The 15677-nt window shown below is 40.1% G+C and overlaps 1 protein-coding gene across 3 annotated transcripts in view; it reads right to left on the minus strand.

Annotated features, from left to right (window-relative positions):
* LOC123747157 (ELAV-like protein 1) overlaps positions 1–15677 on the minus strand; it is a 300388-nt gene that overhangs the window by 250697 nt on the left and 34014 nt on the right. For all 3 annotated transcript variants that reach the window (XM_069313929.1, XM_069313927.1, XM_069313928.1), the window contains one exon: positions 1951–2127. The gene's annotated coding sequence lies outside the window, so the exon portion shown is untranslated. The remainder of the gene's footprint in view (positions 1–1950; positions 2128–15677) is intronic.

The raw sequence follows: 15677 nt of genomic DNA on the forward strand, positions 1-15677 counted from the left end.
CAAGGTAATGGGACCACAAACATTCTGTAAGCCAAGACGGTCAAGCATCCTCCTCTCAGTGTCCCAGTAGTTTGTACCACCGCATTTCTGCGACCCTCGAATGTTTATCCTTGAGAGCATCTTACCCTCTTCGTGTATAGGAAATAAAACAAAATTTATATATTATTTTGCTTAAAACCATTAGTTACAAATATGTATGGAATACAACAGATTTTCAATTAATAAGCTGTCTTCAACCTGCCCCGTAACTATTCTCTGAAGTACAGATAAACAGCTATTGCACCAAACGTTAATAGTACTGTATTCAGCTCCAATTAACTATTTCCAGCTCACTTATATGGAGCTTGAGAAGCTCAGGAATCTATACACCAGTAGATTGACGGTTGAGAGGCGGAACCAAAGAGCCAAAGCTCAACCCCTACAAGCACAACAAGGTGAGGGAGGGAATTATCAGGGGGGAAAGCAACAAGCCATTACGACTATACAGAACTTGGAAGGGGGCAGGATAAGGATTTGGAATTGGGGGGGGGGGGGAATGGTGCCCAACCACTTGGACGGTCGGGGATTGAACGCCGACCTGCATGGAGAGAGACCGTCGCTCTACCGTCCAGCCCAAGTGGTTGGTCACACTAGGTGAGTACTTATTAGTTTTCGTTTCCTTGTGAATGCTCCAGGTTTGTCTCTGCAGAAACTTGCCGAGTAAACCTATTACTACAAGTGTTGACCCAAGAACTCTATATAGCGTAACAACTGGACACTTCTTGAAAATTTGGTTTTCCATCGACATCTTTATAGCCAGAGTTCCGCTCCTACAATAGTTACGTTCTTTACAGCAACCTGTCCTCACAATACAAAATTCTATTTACAGTGCAAGTATAGTTCTGTATGTGTGTGGGGGGGGGGGGGCCTGCACCCCCCCCCCACACACACACACACACACACACACACACACACACACACACTGGTGAGTACGGGAGTAGACGAACTTCTGACTCCTGTTAGCAGGCTTAAGCGCTTTCCGTTCCTATAGCTCATGTGTTTTTTTTTCTGAAACGCGACCAGTCAATGGATATACATCCAGATCCTCTATTTCTGTAGATTGAACAGAGATGATCAACAAAAAGACTGGTGTCCAGTCAACCTTTCACGACTGGAACCTGGTCAAAATTGCTCGCGAAACGAGGAGAGAGTTCGATACTACGGCGCGTTGTTCTCCCCCCCCCCCACTCACATTATACAGCCCGTCCTTCAAACAAAGATCCAAAAGTGATTCCATGCACCCTCCAAACCAGCTATTTATGAATGAAAAGCGGTTTACACATGACTCACAACTGCTGACGTTCGAACATATCCGGAACAAGTGCTTCACTGACGAATTTTGTTCGAATCACAACGCTTTAAATGCTTCACCCACGTACTACAAATACAAATAATCGCCAACAGAACCTAAACACCTAATCTATCATATGCCTATATATACACAATATACCATTATAATATTAATTTATACTTGAGAAAATTCCCATTTTGAATGAACAGCATGTTAAAATTTATGAATGCGTCTGTGGGGTCGACAGCTGGATGTAATGGACTTGAGTCGAGGACGGGTTGCACTATAACCTAGTTCACCGTAGTTCAACCCTTTACTGAACTAGGATAACAGGCAGGAGATATAAATCGTGATTCCCCTTTTTGTTAATAGACATTTAATTATCATAATAATGCTGAAGGCAGTATCTTGCATCACTTAGAAATGGTTTATAGGAGACTAAATTAATATACCAAAGAAAAACTTGAAGCTTTTCAGCAATCCACCCTTGTGCTAGGATTGTGCACACACAATGACAAAGAGTGCTGGGAAGACGGGACACCACGAGCGTAGCTCTCATCCTGTAACTTACACTTAGGTAATTGCACAAACTATTCAGTACATCACCAACGAACACTCACCCGTTAAATGCTGGGTCCTGCCCGGCTATCACTTGGCACCGATGCGGCTGCTGCTCTTCGACTCCTTTTGACTGAATTGGTACTTTATGCCACTCCCGGGATATGGTTCAGAAGTTGGTGCTCTTCAAAACTTTATAGTGGTGGTAGTGGTAGTGTCACAGCTGTCCTCCTCACAATCTTTAAGAAAAAAAACAAATTTAAGTGGAAATGCGCTCGCTAGTAATAAATTATTTTGCTAGCCTAATGTCACAAATACAGCCCAACTAGATTTAATTGTTGCATTAAACTTATTTTTTATTATTATTATTTTCTACCACAGACGTGACCACACATTTACAATGCTAATCAGTATATATACAATTTCTTCTGTCTTCCATGGACAGGGTGAGACATTTGTCAAACATACAGTTCAGGGATTAATTGAACAACCACAGAAGGTGATTGTAGTGCTTTTAAAATGCTAGGCTAAGCTACATACATAGAGACAGATTTATGTATGCTACATGAAGTGTTTGATGTGTCTTTTACATAGTGTCATTAATGTGCATTTACAAAGGTGAAATGTAATTCTGATTAGCTTCCACATATGCTTTATACACATACAGACACACACATATATACATATATATACACACACACATACATTTCTCTCTTTTACTCTGACAGGGTGAGGGAGCAGATAGAGAAACTAGTGAAACTAAGTCAATTTCCTCATGACAAAGGGGATATCAAAAGCATCTTAAACATGTTTGACTGCAATATTATATACTATAGGATATAATCTTAATACATGTTTGCCTTACAATAAAGAGCAGACATCATACTTCACCAGCACCTAGTAGTCAATCCTCCACAGCATAACTCAGTCAATCCTCCACAGCATAACTCAGTCAATCCTCCACAGCATAACTCATCCATAAAATATTAAAACACCCACTGTCCCAGTTATTGCTTTTATTTGATAAACAAGTAGTCACAGTTTGAACAGCATTATTGGCTGCTGAAGGATTTGCACCAACATGCAAGTTGGTTATTCACGAGAAAATCAGCAGTTGCCAGGAGGATACGAACCACCACACTGGATATATTCCCCAACACTGATTTTCTCATTCATACATCATGTTACAGCACACTGGATATATTCCCCACCACTGATTTTCTCATTCATACATCATGTTACAGCACACTGGATATATTCCCCACCACTGATTCTCATTCATACATGTTACAGCACACTGGATATATTCCCCACCACTGATTCTCATTCATACATGTTACAGCACACTGGATATATTCCCCACCACTGATTTTCTCATTCATACATGTTAATGTGATTTATTTGCACTGTACATTATTCACGTTATGTACAAGTACATATTTAGAGTATAAGCTAAAGCACCAAGTGCTGACAAGGCTGATGCCATCGGTACACTGGCAACGCCTGGTGCCAACTTCAACGAGGCGATGATGGCAATATATGAGGCAGCAGCCGGCAGTGGCACTAGTGCCACCATATCACAAGATGGCCGACTGCACACACACATACACACACAGTATCCACAATTATTCCCGTCAAAGCAAAGATTATGAAAATAAACTAGCCTATGCAGGCGATGAGTCACAATAACGTGGCTAAAGTATGTTGACCAGACCACACACTAGAAGGTGAAGGGACGACGACGTTTCGACACGTAGACACAATCGACTTGAGAATGGTCCAGGACGGACCGAAACGTCGTCGTCCCTTCACCTTCTAGTATGTGGTCTGGTCAGTAAAGTAGCCTATGACGTATTGTTTCCAATTAGAAATCACATACGCATACATGGCATCAATTTTTGCACGCGAATTTGTTATCGAACTGTACCTACGGGATATCGCTTATCTTGAACAGTCATTCACCCAGCTCCTTGGATGAATGGGGCTGATTGAGTGACTCCATCCACATCTTCTCTTGTAGTTGTGGATGAAATTCTTTTACATCCTGAATAAATATGTGGCTGAAATTTCCTGTAATGTGTGTCCGCAGTTTCCATTTGTCATTGCATTGTGTATCCTCACAATAAATAGGCTATCCTCGTTTTCCTAAGTAATTCCTCTCAATACTTTGAATGTTGTGATCATATTTCCCCTCATTCTTCTCTCGTTCCGTTTAAATACTTTGAATGTAGTGATCATATTTCCCCTCATTCTTCTCTCGTTCCGTTTAAGTATCTATGTTTTAATAACTAACTTATTTCTGGTAGGCTCCCATCCTAGTAGCAACTTAAGAGGGGGAGGCGAGGGTATTATATATACATTAAAAACATATACATACCCGGTAAATTATAAGGATAACAAACTTTGAATAAACTTTAATTAACTTCAAAGTTAAACGCGAAATAAATCACCGCCAATGAATGAGCCTCACACTTGGTGTATTTATAACCAAACTGTTACAAAAATCTACGTCAAATAAATTCTGACTGCAAGTCTTCAACAGCTGTATGTTACAGAATTTAGTGTACTCCTAATTACTCGTAGCAACGGAATGCATCAGGCACGTCGACCATCATAGTTCCCTTGCACCAGCTGGTAGTTTTCTTTCAGGAAAATTAGTGCAAAGGCCATGTCATGAACCAGCATTAAAAAAAAAGAAAAACTCCCTTCGCCGGTTCCAGGTTTAATATGAAATTGATGTTGGGGGTTTAACGTCGCGTGCATCATGCCATTGACCATGCCTTTGGGGTAAAGGGGGGGGGGGAGGGGTGAACACGTGACGCGTTCGTTGTCATGGTAACAACTTGACGCCACTACACTACAACAAACTTACTACTTTCTTCACACGCTTCCCCCCACAGCAACCTACAGACTTCCTTACAACCACAATCGTCAAGATCAATCCGAGCTGGATTTGAAAAGCTTACCTATCAAACAGCCTTAACACTCATCAAATCACAACCTTGATACATTTGGCAACATATCGAGATTTTCACACCAGAACCAACAGTGACTCCTGCTAGTATGACCTTTGCCGACATGATACTCGCTCAATATACCTTCCACCTGCTCCACACGGAAAATAATGCCGTTTATAAAGCTTCTAATTAAATACCCAACATGTCGACTGTCAATGTCGCAGGATCCGAGCACCTTATTGTCAATAAGTTTCATAAACACTTCGTAAAATAAAATAAAATAGTGTACCAGAACAACTGGAGTATAAGACTTTAAAGTTCTTAAAAGGAAGACTTGCATAAAGGTTAAAATCAATTCATACAGCTCGGTATTTAATATAGGAACACGGTATTATAAATCTGGACCCTGGATTCACAAAGCAGTTTCGCAAGCACTTACGAACGTATACATCTTTCCTCAATCTTTGACGGCTTGGGTTACATTTATTAAACAGTTTACAAGCATGAAAACTTGCCAATCAACTGTTGTTATTGTTATAAACAGCCTCCTGGTGCTTCGGAGCTCATTAACTGTTTAATAATTGTAAACAAAGCCGCCAAAGATGGAGAAAAGATGGACAGGTTCGTAAGTGCTTGAATAACTGATTCGTGAATCTGGGCCCTGAAAACAATGTTTCATTCCATGACAATAAGACAACTGCTAGCGAGGCTGCGTCCCCGACAGTAAATTAAATAACACTGAGGAGTGCTGTCAACAGCTCCTCATTGATGAAAAAGTTGCAGAAAGGTGTTGTCAATCGATGTATAAAATAAATGATGATGATCACGCCCAATACTAATGTTGCAGACAATAAGGATTTGTTCAAACAGGAATGACAGAATAAGGTAGAAGAAATAACATGGACAAAAAATAATAGACAAAGGAATATACAATACAATAAAAAATGGATTAAATAAATGACAGTTCTCAGAACTTGACACGACATTCTCTCTGGTAATTCCATCACGCAGGAACGGGTTTAGTAAACACCCAGGGGATACGAACAATCAATAAGAGACCACAATACAAGCACTAACTACTGCCGACGTTCATAAGTTACTATTTAGCTAATACAGACAACAAGCCGACAATGAATTTTTCATAGTGAACAGTGCAATAAAGTAGGTCTTTTCTAAAATTATAATTTATTACATATCTTGTAGATTTATGCAAAAGTTGGATTAGCTCTAGGTAAGGCGTTTTCATTACGTTGAATTAGGACCTGTTTACAATATTGGTTGGAAGTAAAAGAACCACGTTTAAAGTGGTTCATACACTTTGGCATACAACCACCTGCTTGACTTCTCCACATTTAGCACACGCAAATACTGTATATTCTCCACGGCCCTTTATCTTGATGTGTAGAAATACAATATGCCTCTCAAGTATCTTAACCATCAAAATAGGGCTATTTGTAGCCAAAGGTGGACATGGCGAAATATTATTCAAAGTATATTCCACGATACTAAGAACATCATGTAGAGTATAATCTTAAAAATATAAATGTCTCCCCCCCTCAGTATATATATAACTATTAAATACACACGCAAAACAAGGGGAGAAGGAGCGTGGGTGGTCTGCCGGGTGAAGGGTTGAGTATGTGACATATTTGGCATTTGTGTGAGTTTGGTATGCTAGTGTAGTGAGGGGGAGGTGGTGGAGCATGGGTGTGGGTGGAGTTGTGTGGGAGTTTGGTATGCTAGTGTAGTGAGGGGGAGGTGGTGGAGCATGGGTGTGGGTGTGGGTTGTGTGTGAGTTTGGTATGCTAGTGTAGTGAGGGGGAGGTGGTGGAGCATGGGTGTGGGTTGTGTGTGAGTTTGGTATGCTAGTGTAGTGAGGGGGAGGTGGTGGAGCATGGGTATGGGTGTGGGTTGTGTGGGAGTTTGGTATGTGTTTGTGTGTGGGGGGGGAGATAGGAGGATGTTTGTGGGGCTTGTATTGTTGGTGGTGGTTTGATATGATGATGATTTAAGTGGGTGTTTGTGTAGACGCGAGCGTATGGTACAGTTGGAGGTGGTGTTGCTGTGGCATTCAAATGGGTGCGTAGCTGGGATGCACAGACAATTGAATGGGTAACTGTGGTGGTTAGTAGGATGGGGTTAAAGTGAAGCGAGGTGGGGATGGGGGAGGGGCAATTACGAGTGGGAGGACGAAAGATTATCTAGTCGCCAATCTTTTAACTGCTCGCCCCTGTTCACCCGGCAGTAATTGGGTACCAGGTTGTTAATGAATTGGTGCGTCGTGCTCCAGGAAAAATACTAGTGGGTAAGGCTTACCATGAGCTATGGGAAGGGAAAGAGCTCTGCCTGCTAACAGGAGGCATTAGTCAGTGTCCGTGCATCGTTACAGCAATATTTTATTTTACTCTAGCTGCTGTTCGTATTATATATATTATATTATATTATATTATATTATATTATATTATATATACATATATTATTAGTGCCCTATAATAGTGCTAATTTAGCCCTTATTATTCACATGGATTATTCTACACTTCTTCCCATAATTAATTTTATTGTGCAAATCAGGGACCTGACTAGACAATCATATAGACATTGTGCGATACATGTCCTTAAAAATTTCTGCAGGATAGGATATAATTCTGCCTTCTGGCACGGTTATCTCAGCTGCCATGAAAGGGGAAGAGGCCAGATAATTATCAGGAGAAAGCAGTAAGCCAGTATGACTATGTTGCCCTTAAGAGAAACATGAGCCCAGACTTAAGATATGAAGATGGACTGAAGGAATCTTGCTCAGCCACTTGAACCATCTGGGATCGAACGTCAACCCTGCAATAAAGCGAGGCCGAAGCTGTGCCAACCAGTCTAACTTGAGAGACAAAAGACGCTTAATCACTGGCATGGCATTCTTAATTTTTAAGTCTCTCAATCCAGCCTTTTTAAGTCTTTCAATCTAGCCTATCATGTCCACAAACTAATATAATAGAGGAGTCACAATAACGTGGCTGAAATATGTTGACCAAACCACACACTAGAAAGTGAAGGGACGACGACGTTTCGGTCCGCCCTGGACCACTCTCACAATCTACTTGAGAATAGTCCAGGACGGACCGAAACGTCGTTGTCACTTCACTTTCTAGTGTGTGGTCTGGTCAACTTATTATGAAACTGTAAATAGCAGGCTTTGAAAAAAACCATCAACAATTTTACAATGACTAATGGCATTCATCGACCCAGAAAAATGCCTGGTTAAGGTCATGTGATGTGGAAAAACAGCAAGTGTCTCATAAGCTGCGACATATACACGAATTGCTTGAGGATAATAATCAAGCACTTTTGTCTTCAGTGTGTAGACCCCACTCGCAAATGCCTTAAGCTGCCTGCACCCCCTTATATCTTTCAGTATCTACAAGTTCTACTAGTAGCAATGTAACCCCGTATAGAAATAAATAAATGTTTATTCAGGTAAGATACATACATACAAAAGATTTTTACAAAAATTGCTAGGTTTATATAGATAGAGCTGGTACATACAATGCCTAAAGCCAGTATTACGCAAAGCGTTTCGGGTATAGGTATCGTGGCTTGTAACTCTTATAGGTATCGTAGCTTCTGACCCGTATAGGTATCTTGGCTTCTGACCTGTATAGGTATCGTAGCTTCTGACCCGTATAGGTATCGTAGCTTCTGACCCGTATAGGTATCGTAGCTTCTGACCCGTATAGGTATCGTGGCTTCTGACCCGTATAGGTATCGTGGCTTCTGACCCGTATAGGTATCGTGGCTTCTGACCCGTATAGGTATCGTAGCTTCTGACCCGTATAGGTATCGTAGCTTCTGACCCGTATAGGTATCGTAGCTTCTGACCCGTATAGGTATCGTAGCTTCTGACCCGTATAGGTATCGTAGCTTCTGACCCGTATAGGTATCGTAGCTTCTGACCCGTATAGGTATCGTAGCTTCTGACCCATATAGGTATCGTGGCTTCTGACCCGTATAGGTATCGTAGCTTCTGACCCGTATAGGTATCGTCTATCTATAGCTTTACAACCTGCAATATAGGCATCACAGCTGCCAACATATTTATACAGTATTCCAATCTTTATTCTTGTAGCATTTAAACAGTTCTTAATACTGGCATTTCCATTCATTGGCATATAACTTACATTTAAAAATAAAAAAAGACCGCCGAAATTTATTTTATACCTTGAATTTAAACACCTGGAGCCGGTCGGCTGAGCGGACAGCACGCTGGACTTATGATCCTGTGGTCCTGGGTTCGATCCCAGGCGCCGGCGAGAAACAATGGGCAGAGTTTCTTTCACCCTATGCCCCTGTTACCTAGCAGTAAAATAGGCACCTGGGTGTTAGTCAGCTGTCACGGGCTGCTTCATGGGGGTGGAGACCTGGTCGAGGACCGGGCCGCGGGGACACTAAAAGCCCCGAAATCATCTCAAGATAACCTCAAGAAGATAACCTGTAGAGGATTCGGAACCAACATTCCCCCTCCAAAAAAAAATTTCAGCGAGTACTGGTTAAATTAAACCAGCAAAAACAGAGGCAAGGGCATCAGTAAGCTCTCAGACACGAGGGAACCAACCCGTTCTCGCAAATTCGTAAAGGCAATATTGACTTATTAACTACGTGCATAGGTGATATACTAAACATAATAGATACCCTTAAAAAGATTCATAGAAAACACCGACCTTACCTAACCTTGTTAGTATCTTAAGATAAGCATCTTATTGCTTCGTAATTACAATTATTACTTAACCTATACCTATTATAGGTTAGGTAATAGGTGTAATTACTAAGCAATAAGATGCTTATCTTAACATACTAAGAAGGTTAGGTAAGGTCGGTGTTTTCTATGAATCTTTTTAAGGGTATCTATTATGTTAAGTATGTCACCTATGCACATATTTAATAAGTCAATATTGACTTATTAAATTTGCGAGAACGGGTTGCAACAACACACTTGCCCACTTCGGCATGCGTGCAGTTTTCCGCTTACTGTCATTAAAACAGCTCCCTTGACTTGCCTGGCAAGGTGGCATTAATTATTAAAATTTTTATGACCTACATTGCATTTTTAGTACCGGAAGAACCTCAACAAACATTATAGTGTATGTCCAAGGCATATGCCAAGGTCTTCAATGAACATAAACAGCATAGAGGGCTTTATTCCCTATTACAGAAAATTCAACAGCTGATATCAATAATAATAATAATAATAATAATAATAATAATAATAATAATAATAATTATAATAATAATACATTTAACACGTATGCAGGCGATGAGTCACAATAACGTGGCTAAAGTATGTTGGCCAGACCACACACTAGAAGGTGAAGGGACGACGACGTTTCCATTCTCAAGTCGATTGTGATCTCACAATCGACTTGAGAATGGTCCAGGACGGACCAAAACATCGTCGTCCTTTCACCTTCTAGTGTGTAGTCTGGCCAACAAATTTAACATGTCTTCTATATCTAACGATTGTCTATGAAAGTAAGAGCTTTGAAGGGAGGTGGTGGGCCCAAGCAAGGTGAAAGTTTATTCACCCCATCCACCTAAAGTTTGCCAACGTCAAGAAACTATCGTACGAAAAGTGCCGGAACCTAACCTACCAGAGGTTCCAAAACAGAAAATGGGACAATATGTCCCATTCGTGTGCCACTACCATTTTATAATTTCTGGCTTATATGCATACTTGTGATTAGTGTGTGAGTTGGGATCAATCTAACGGGTTTTATACGCAGTCTTATGCTTCTCAAAAATAGTTTGAAATAGTGAAATTTGCTTAGAAATTACACACAGATATCACACTAACGTTATGCCTCAAATGAACAAATCCACAAGGGCCGTGACGAGGATTCGAACCTGCGTCCGGGAGCATCCCAGACACTGCCTAACCCTGTCGTAGCTCAGTCGATTAAGGCAGTGTCTGGGATGCTCCCGGACGCAGGTTCGAATCCTCGTCACGGCCCTTGTGGATTTGCTTAGAAATGCTGTTGGAAGACGATACCACAGTATTCAGAAGCAGGCATCTTCTTGAGGTTATCTTGAGATGATTTCAGGGCATCCCGCGACCATTTTTAAATAGTCAGCCGGTTGTGGAAATTCAAGACTGAAGTATGTGCTAGTTGCTCGCTCCTATTTTACCTATTTACTTCCACTGTCACGACCTGCTTAAGATATCAGAAAGTAACACACATACGTATTGAATCATAAGAAACACATGGGCAAAGTTTCTTTCACCCTGAATGCCCCTATTACCTAGCAGTAAATAGGTACCTGGGAGTTAGTCAGCTGCTCCGGGCTGCTTCCTGGGGGTGTGTAACAAAAAGGAGGCCTGGTCGAGGACGCTAAGCCCTGAAATGATCTCAAGATAACCTCAAGATATATGAAAGGCAGTAGTGTAAAAAAAACTAGCTATGTGATGCTAAAAATCCCCATCACACAGGATGGTTAGTCATACAGACACATGTAATAGGCAGCTAGTTAGTTTTTTTTTTTTTTAATACATGAGGTACATCTGCATTAGTGCACCTGCCCTAGACTATATGAAGTGGAGTACAGTGTGTCCAAAAAGCTAACTAGGTGATGCTAAAAAGTCCCTATCTCGCAGGATGGTTAGTCATACAGGGCCATATGTTTAGTAGCCTGCACTGGCAAATTTTGGGTATACTGTGGGGATATCTTCAAGAATACGAGATTGAATAAAGTAATTGCAAAGCTCCAGGTACCTCATGCCAACTGGTCTGAATGGTCTAATAACTGGGCATTCAGTGATGTAGTGCGGGAGATCATGCCGTAGTTCCTGCTCACACAGTTTGCACCTGGAGTGCTCAGGATTGGGAGATCCGTCACCTGCAGCCACCTGCCACAGGTAACGGTAACCCAACCTGATCCTTGCAACCACTGTGTCGCACAGTCTAGTGGACGTTTGGTGCTGCCCATAGATATAGGTTTCAGATCTGAACAAATCATAGCTTTTTATACTAGTACTTTCAGGTCGTTGGGAGTCAATAAGTTCTTTCCTATCAGATCTGAATGTTTGGACCAATACAGTTTTGACAGCAGAGATAGGGATACCTAGATCTAATTCAACTTCAAACTTGTTACACGCTAATTTGGCTGCAATGTCTGTCTCATTATGATGGGTTATATTTATGTGTGAAGGTATCCATACAAAGGAAATTCGAGACCCTTTACTCTGTGCATCAATTAGGTCATTTATAATTGGGAGTATGAGGTTCTTGCTGTCGATCTTCCAAGAGAAGTTTTCGATTGCTTGAAGAGCAGACTTTGGATCGCAGAATATTATTCCTCCTCCAATATTTTTCAGTCAGTCACACAAGGGTATCCATTATAACTCTTAGGTATTCACATGCCAAATATACATACTCCTGTTAAACTTCATTTACAACCTATATTATATATATGTCGTACCTAATAGCCAGAACAACACTACTTGGCCCAGTATACAAGGCACCACTTGCCTTTATCTATATAAATACGGTACTATTTATAAATAATTATCTTCAAATTGGTTCATTCCAATTACTATTATATTAAGAACATGAATTACTGAATAAGTTTTATAAAAAAAAATCGTTTTAACGCATACAAAAATTAAATAGTCACGCATAATAAAAAAATAAATTTATGGAAAACTTCATCATACCATACAAAAAAATTTTTAATATATAATTGCAGGAAAACTCTGCTTGTTAGGTAACTTAGCTTAGAGGTACATTTTATATATATATATATATATATATATATATATATATATATATATATATATATATATATATATATATATATATATATATATATATATATATATATATATATATATGCGGAAAATCCACAGAGAAATATGAAATGAGGTGAACATTTCGGCTTTGTTAAAGCCTTTGTCAACACCAGACTGACTAAGGAGAAGGGATATACTGTGGGGATCTCTGACCGCTTAATCCTCTTTGACCATTCTAAGCTAAGCTATACCTGTTTTGGTTAATTACACCTGACCAACCCTTGGGATGGGGTGGTCAGGTGTCGGCCTATATATCTTCCCTCCTTCTCCCTTCTCCTTAGTCAGTCTGGTGTTGACAAAGGCTTTAACAAAGCCGAAACGTTCACCTCATTTCATATTTCTCTGTGGATTTTCCGCATAAAATGATCAGTGTTTTGTGATCGTCAATTGCATATATATATATATATATATATATATATATATGTGTATATATATATATATATATATACTTCAAAAACTTTTCAGCAAAATATTTTAAATGTCAATTTATATTTCTTTCCCTTTTTGTATATTGTGTAGGAATCCTGTACTTATCTACAGGGAGGAGCCGGTCGGCCGAGCAGACAGCACGCTGGACTTGTGATCCTGTGGTCCTGGGTTCGATCCCAGGCGCCGGCGAGAAACAATGGGCAGAGTTTCTTTCACCCTATGCCCCTGTTACCTAGCAGTAAAATAGGTACCTGGGCGTTAGTCAGCTGTCACGGGCTGCTTCCTAGGGGTGGAGGCCTGGTCGAGGACCGGGCCGCGGGGACACTAAAGCCCCGAAATCATCTCAAAATAACCTCAAGAAGATCTAAATTTGATTGAGGAATCAGTTTTTTCCCTATATTCAGAATTTACAATACTCTTATATGCTACATTTTAGTTTTAGCAGCAGATCAAAGGTAATCATAACGTAACTACCCGCCAAACACACACCAAAACTACGACGTTGGTACAACGTTCGAACAAGTTTTAACACCTAACCAGTTATAACAACCAATATAGCCAGTTGTAACAACGTTCTAATACGTCATAAACACGTTAAGCCAAGATGTAACAACTTTTTTACGAGTTGTAACAAGCGGATAATAGAGACAGTTTCGGTTTGTAAAAACACCTAACCAGTTATAACAACCAATATAGCCAGTTGTAACAACGTTCTAATACGTCATAAACACGTTAAGCCAAAATGTAACAACTTTTTTACGAGTTGTAACAAGCGGATAATAGAGACAGTTTCGGTTTGTGTTTCCAGGATAACTACTTGCATAACCTAAAATCAGGCCCTACCACGAAATCCTCAGCGCCCTCGTACGACCCTTCCCACGTAACCCCAAAGATGCCATGACAAAGTGGTTTAGATAACCAAATCCACAAAAGCCGTGATGAGGGTTCGAACCCATACACTGGGTGTTCTCCCAGGCACACTCTTAGTCGACTGCGCCACGACATGAACAAATCCTGTGGATTTGTTCATTAAAATAAACGATGAGGTGATTTCTATGTGTATGGTTTAAATTATAAAGCTGGAAATCTAATGGACGAGTTTGAATCACCACTGAGAGTTTTAGAGTAAGATAATGTAATTTTTAGCCCTCATCACGGAGTTTCAGAGTAAGATAAAGTCATTTTTATAAATAGCCAAGAAATATTCAGTCAAATGTGGTCAAGAAACTGATGACCAAAATTCTCCTCTACCTCAAAGTTTACATTCTCTTCTATACCTCAAAGTTTACATTATCTTCTATACCTCAAAGTTTACATTCGCTTCTATACCTCAAAGTTTACATTATCTTCTATACCTCAAAGTTTACATTATCTTCTATACCTCAAAGTTTACATTCGCTTCTATACCTGAAAGTTTACATTCTCCTCTACCTCAAAGTTTACATTCTCCTCTACCTCAAAGTTTACATTCTCTTCTATATGTCTCCACAGAAAAGGTCAAACCGGTATGTAATTGCGGTGGTTACACAGGACCATTATAACCAAAATAAATTGTCTTCTACCCTTCCGCTAGACAAGGATCTTGACAAGCACCATTAACCTGTCTTCGTGTCGCTATAACACGCAATCTTGCTCTCGATACAAAACTAAGAATGTTACCCAGACCACACACTAGAAGGTGAATTGTGTCAATCGACTTAAGAATGGTCCAGGACGGACAGAAACGTCGTCGTCCCTTCACCTTCTAGTGTGTGGTCTGGTCAACATACTTTAGCCACGTTATTGTGACTAAAGTATGTTACCCAGACCACACACTAGAAGGTGAATTGTGTCAATCGACTTAAGAATGGTCCAGGACGGACAGAAACGTCGTCGTCCCTTCACCTTCTAGTGTGTGGTCTGGTCAACATACTTTAGCCACGTTATTGTGACTAAAGTATGTTACCCAGACCACACACTAGAAGGTGAATTGTGTCAATCGACTGAAGAATGGTCCAGGACGGACAGAAACGTCGTCGTCCCTTCACCTTCTAGTGTGTGGTCTGGTCAACATACTTTAGCCCCGTTATTGTGACTCCTCGCCTGCAACTAAGAATGAAATGACCAATGAAAAAAAATTTTTAGAACCTTTTAAATCCAGATTAACACTGGTCAAATACACCAAAAGTTATAAAAAAAATCATAACCATATTAATTTCGAAAGACTAATTTTCAGCATGACAGATAAAATGCATTTCTGAATAACCTGCCACACTCCTACAGTCATGTTTGTCTCAATTTATTTTTTATTTTAACATTCACATCTTTTTGAAACACAAATAACATTCCTATTTTCGCAGTAAACTACACAATCCAAAAAGAACTACTTATCTAAGAACACTATATATTCACATTAATATATAGATGTGAACTATGAAATAAAACTGAAAAAAGTTATTATAAATAAATGCATTGGTTAGTCACATTCCTAAAACTACCGAAGCCGAAAACTCCAGCTTAGTATCACACTATGGAGATGGCCAATCCTTCAGTAGGCAAATGAAGTCCACGAGTGCGCTCCGGTAGGAAACCC

This window comes from Procambarus clarkii, chromosome 77 (genome assembly GCF_040958095.1).
Source record: "Procambarus clarkii isolate CNS0578487 chromosome 77, FALCON_Pclarkii_2.0, whole genome shotgun sequence".
NCBI lineage: Eukaryota > Metazoa > Arthropoda > Malacostraca > Decapoda > Cambaridae > Procambarus > Procambarus clarkii.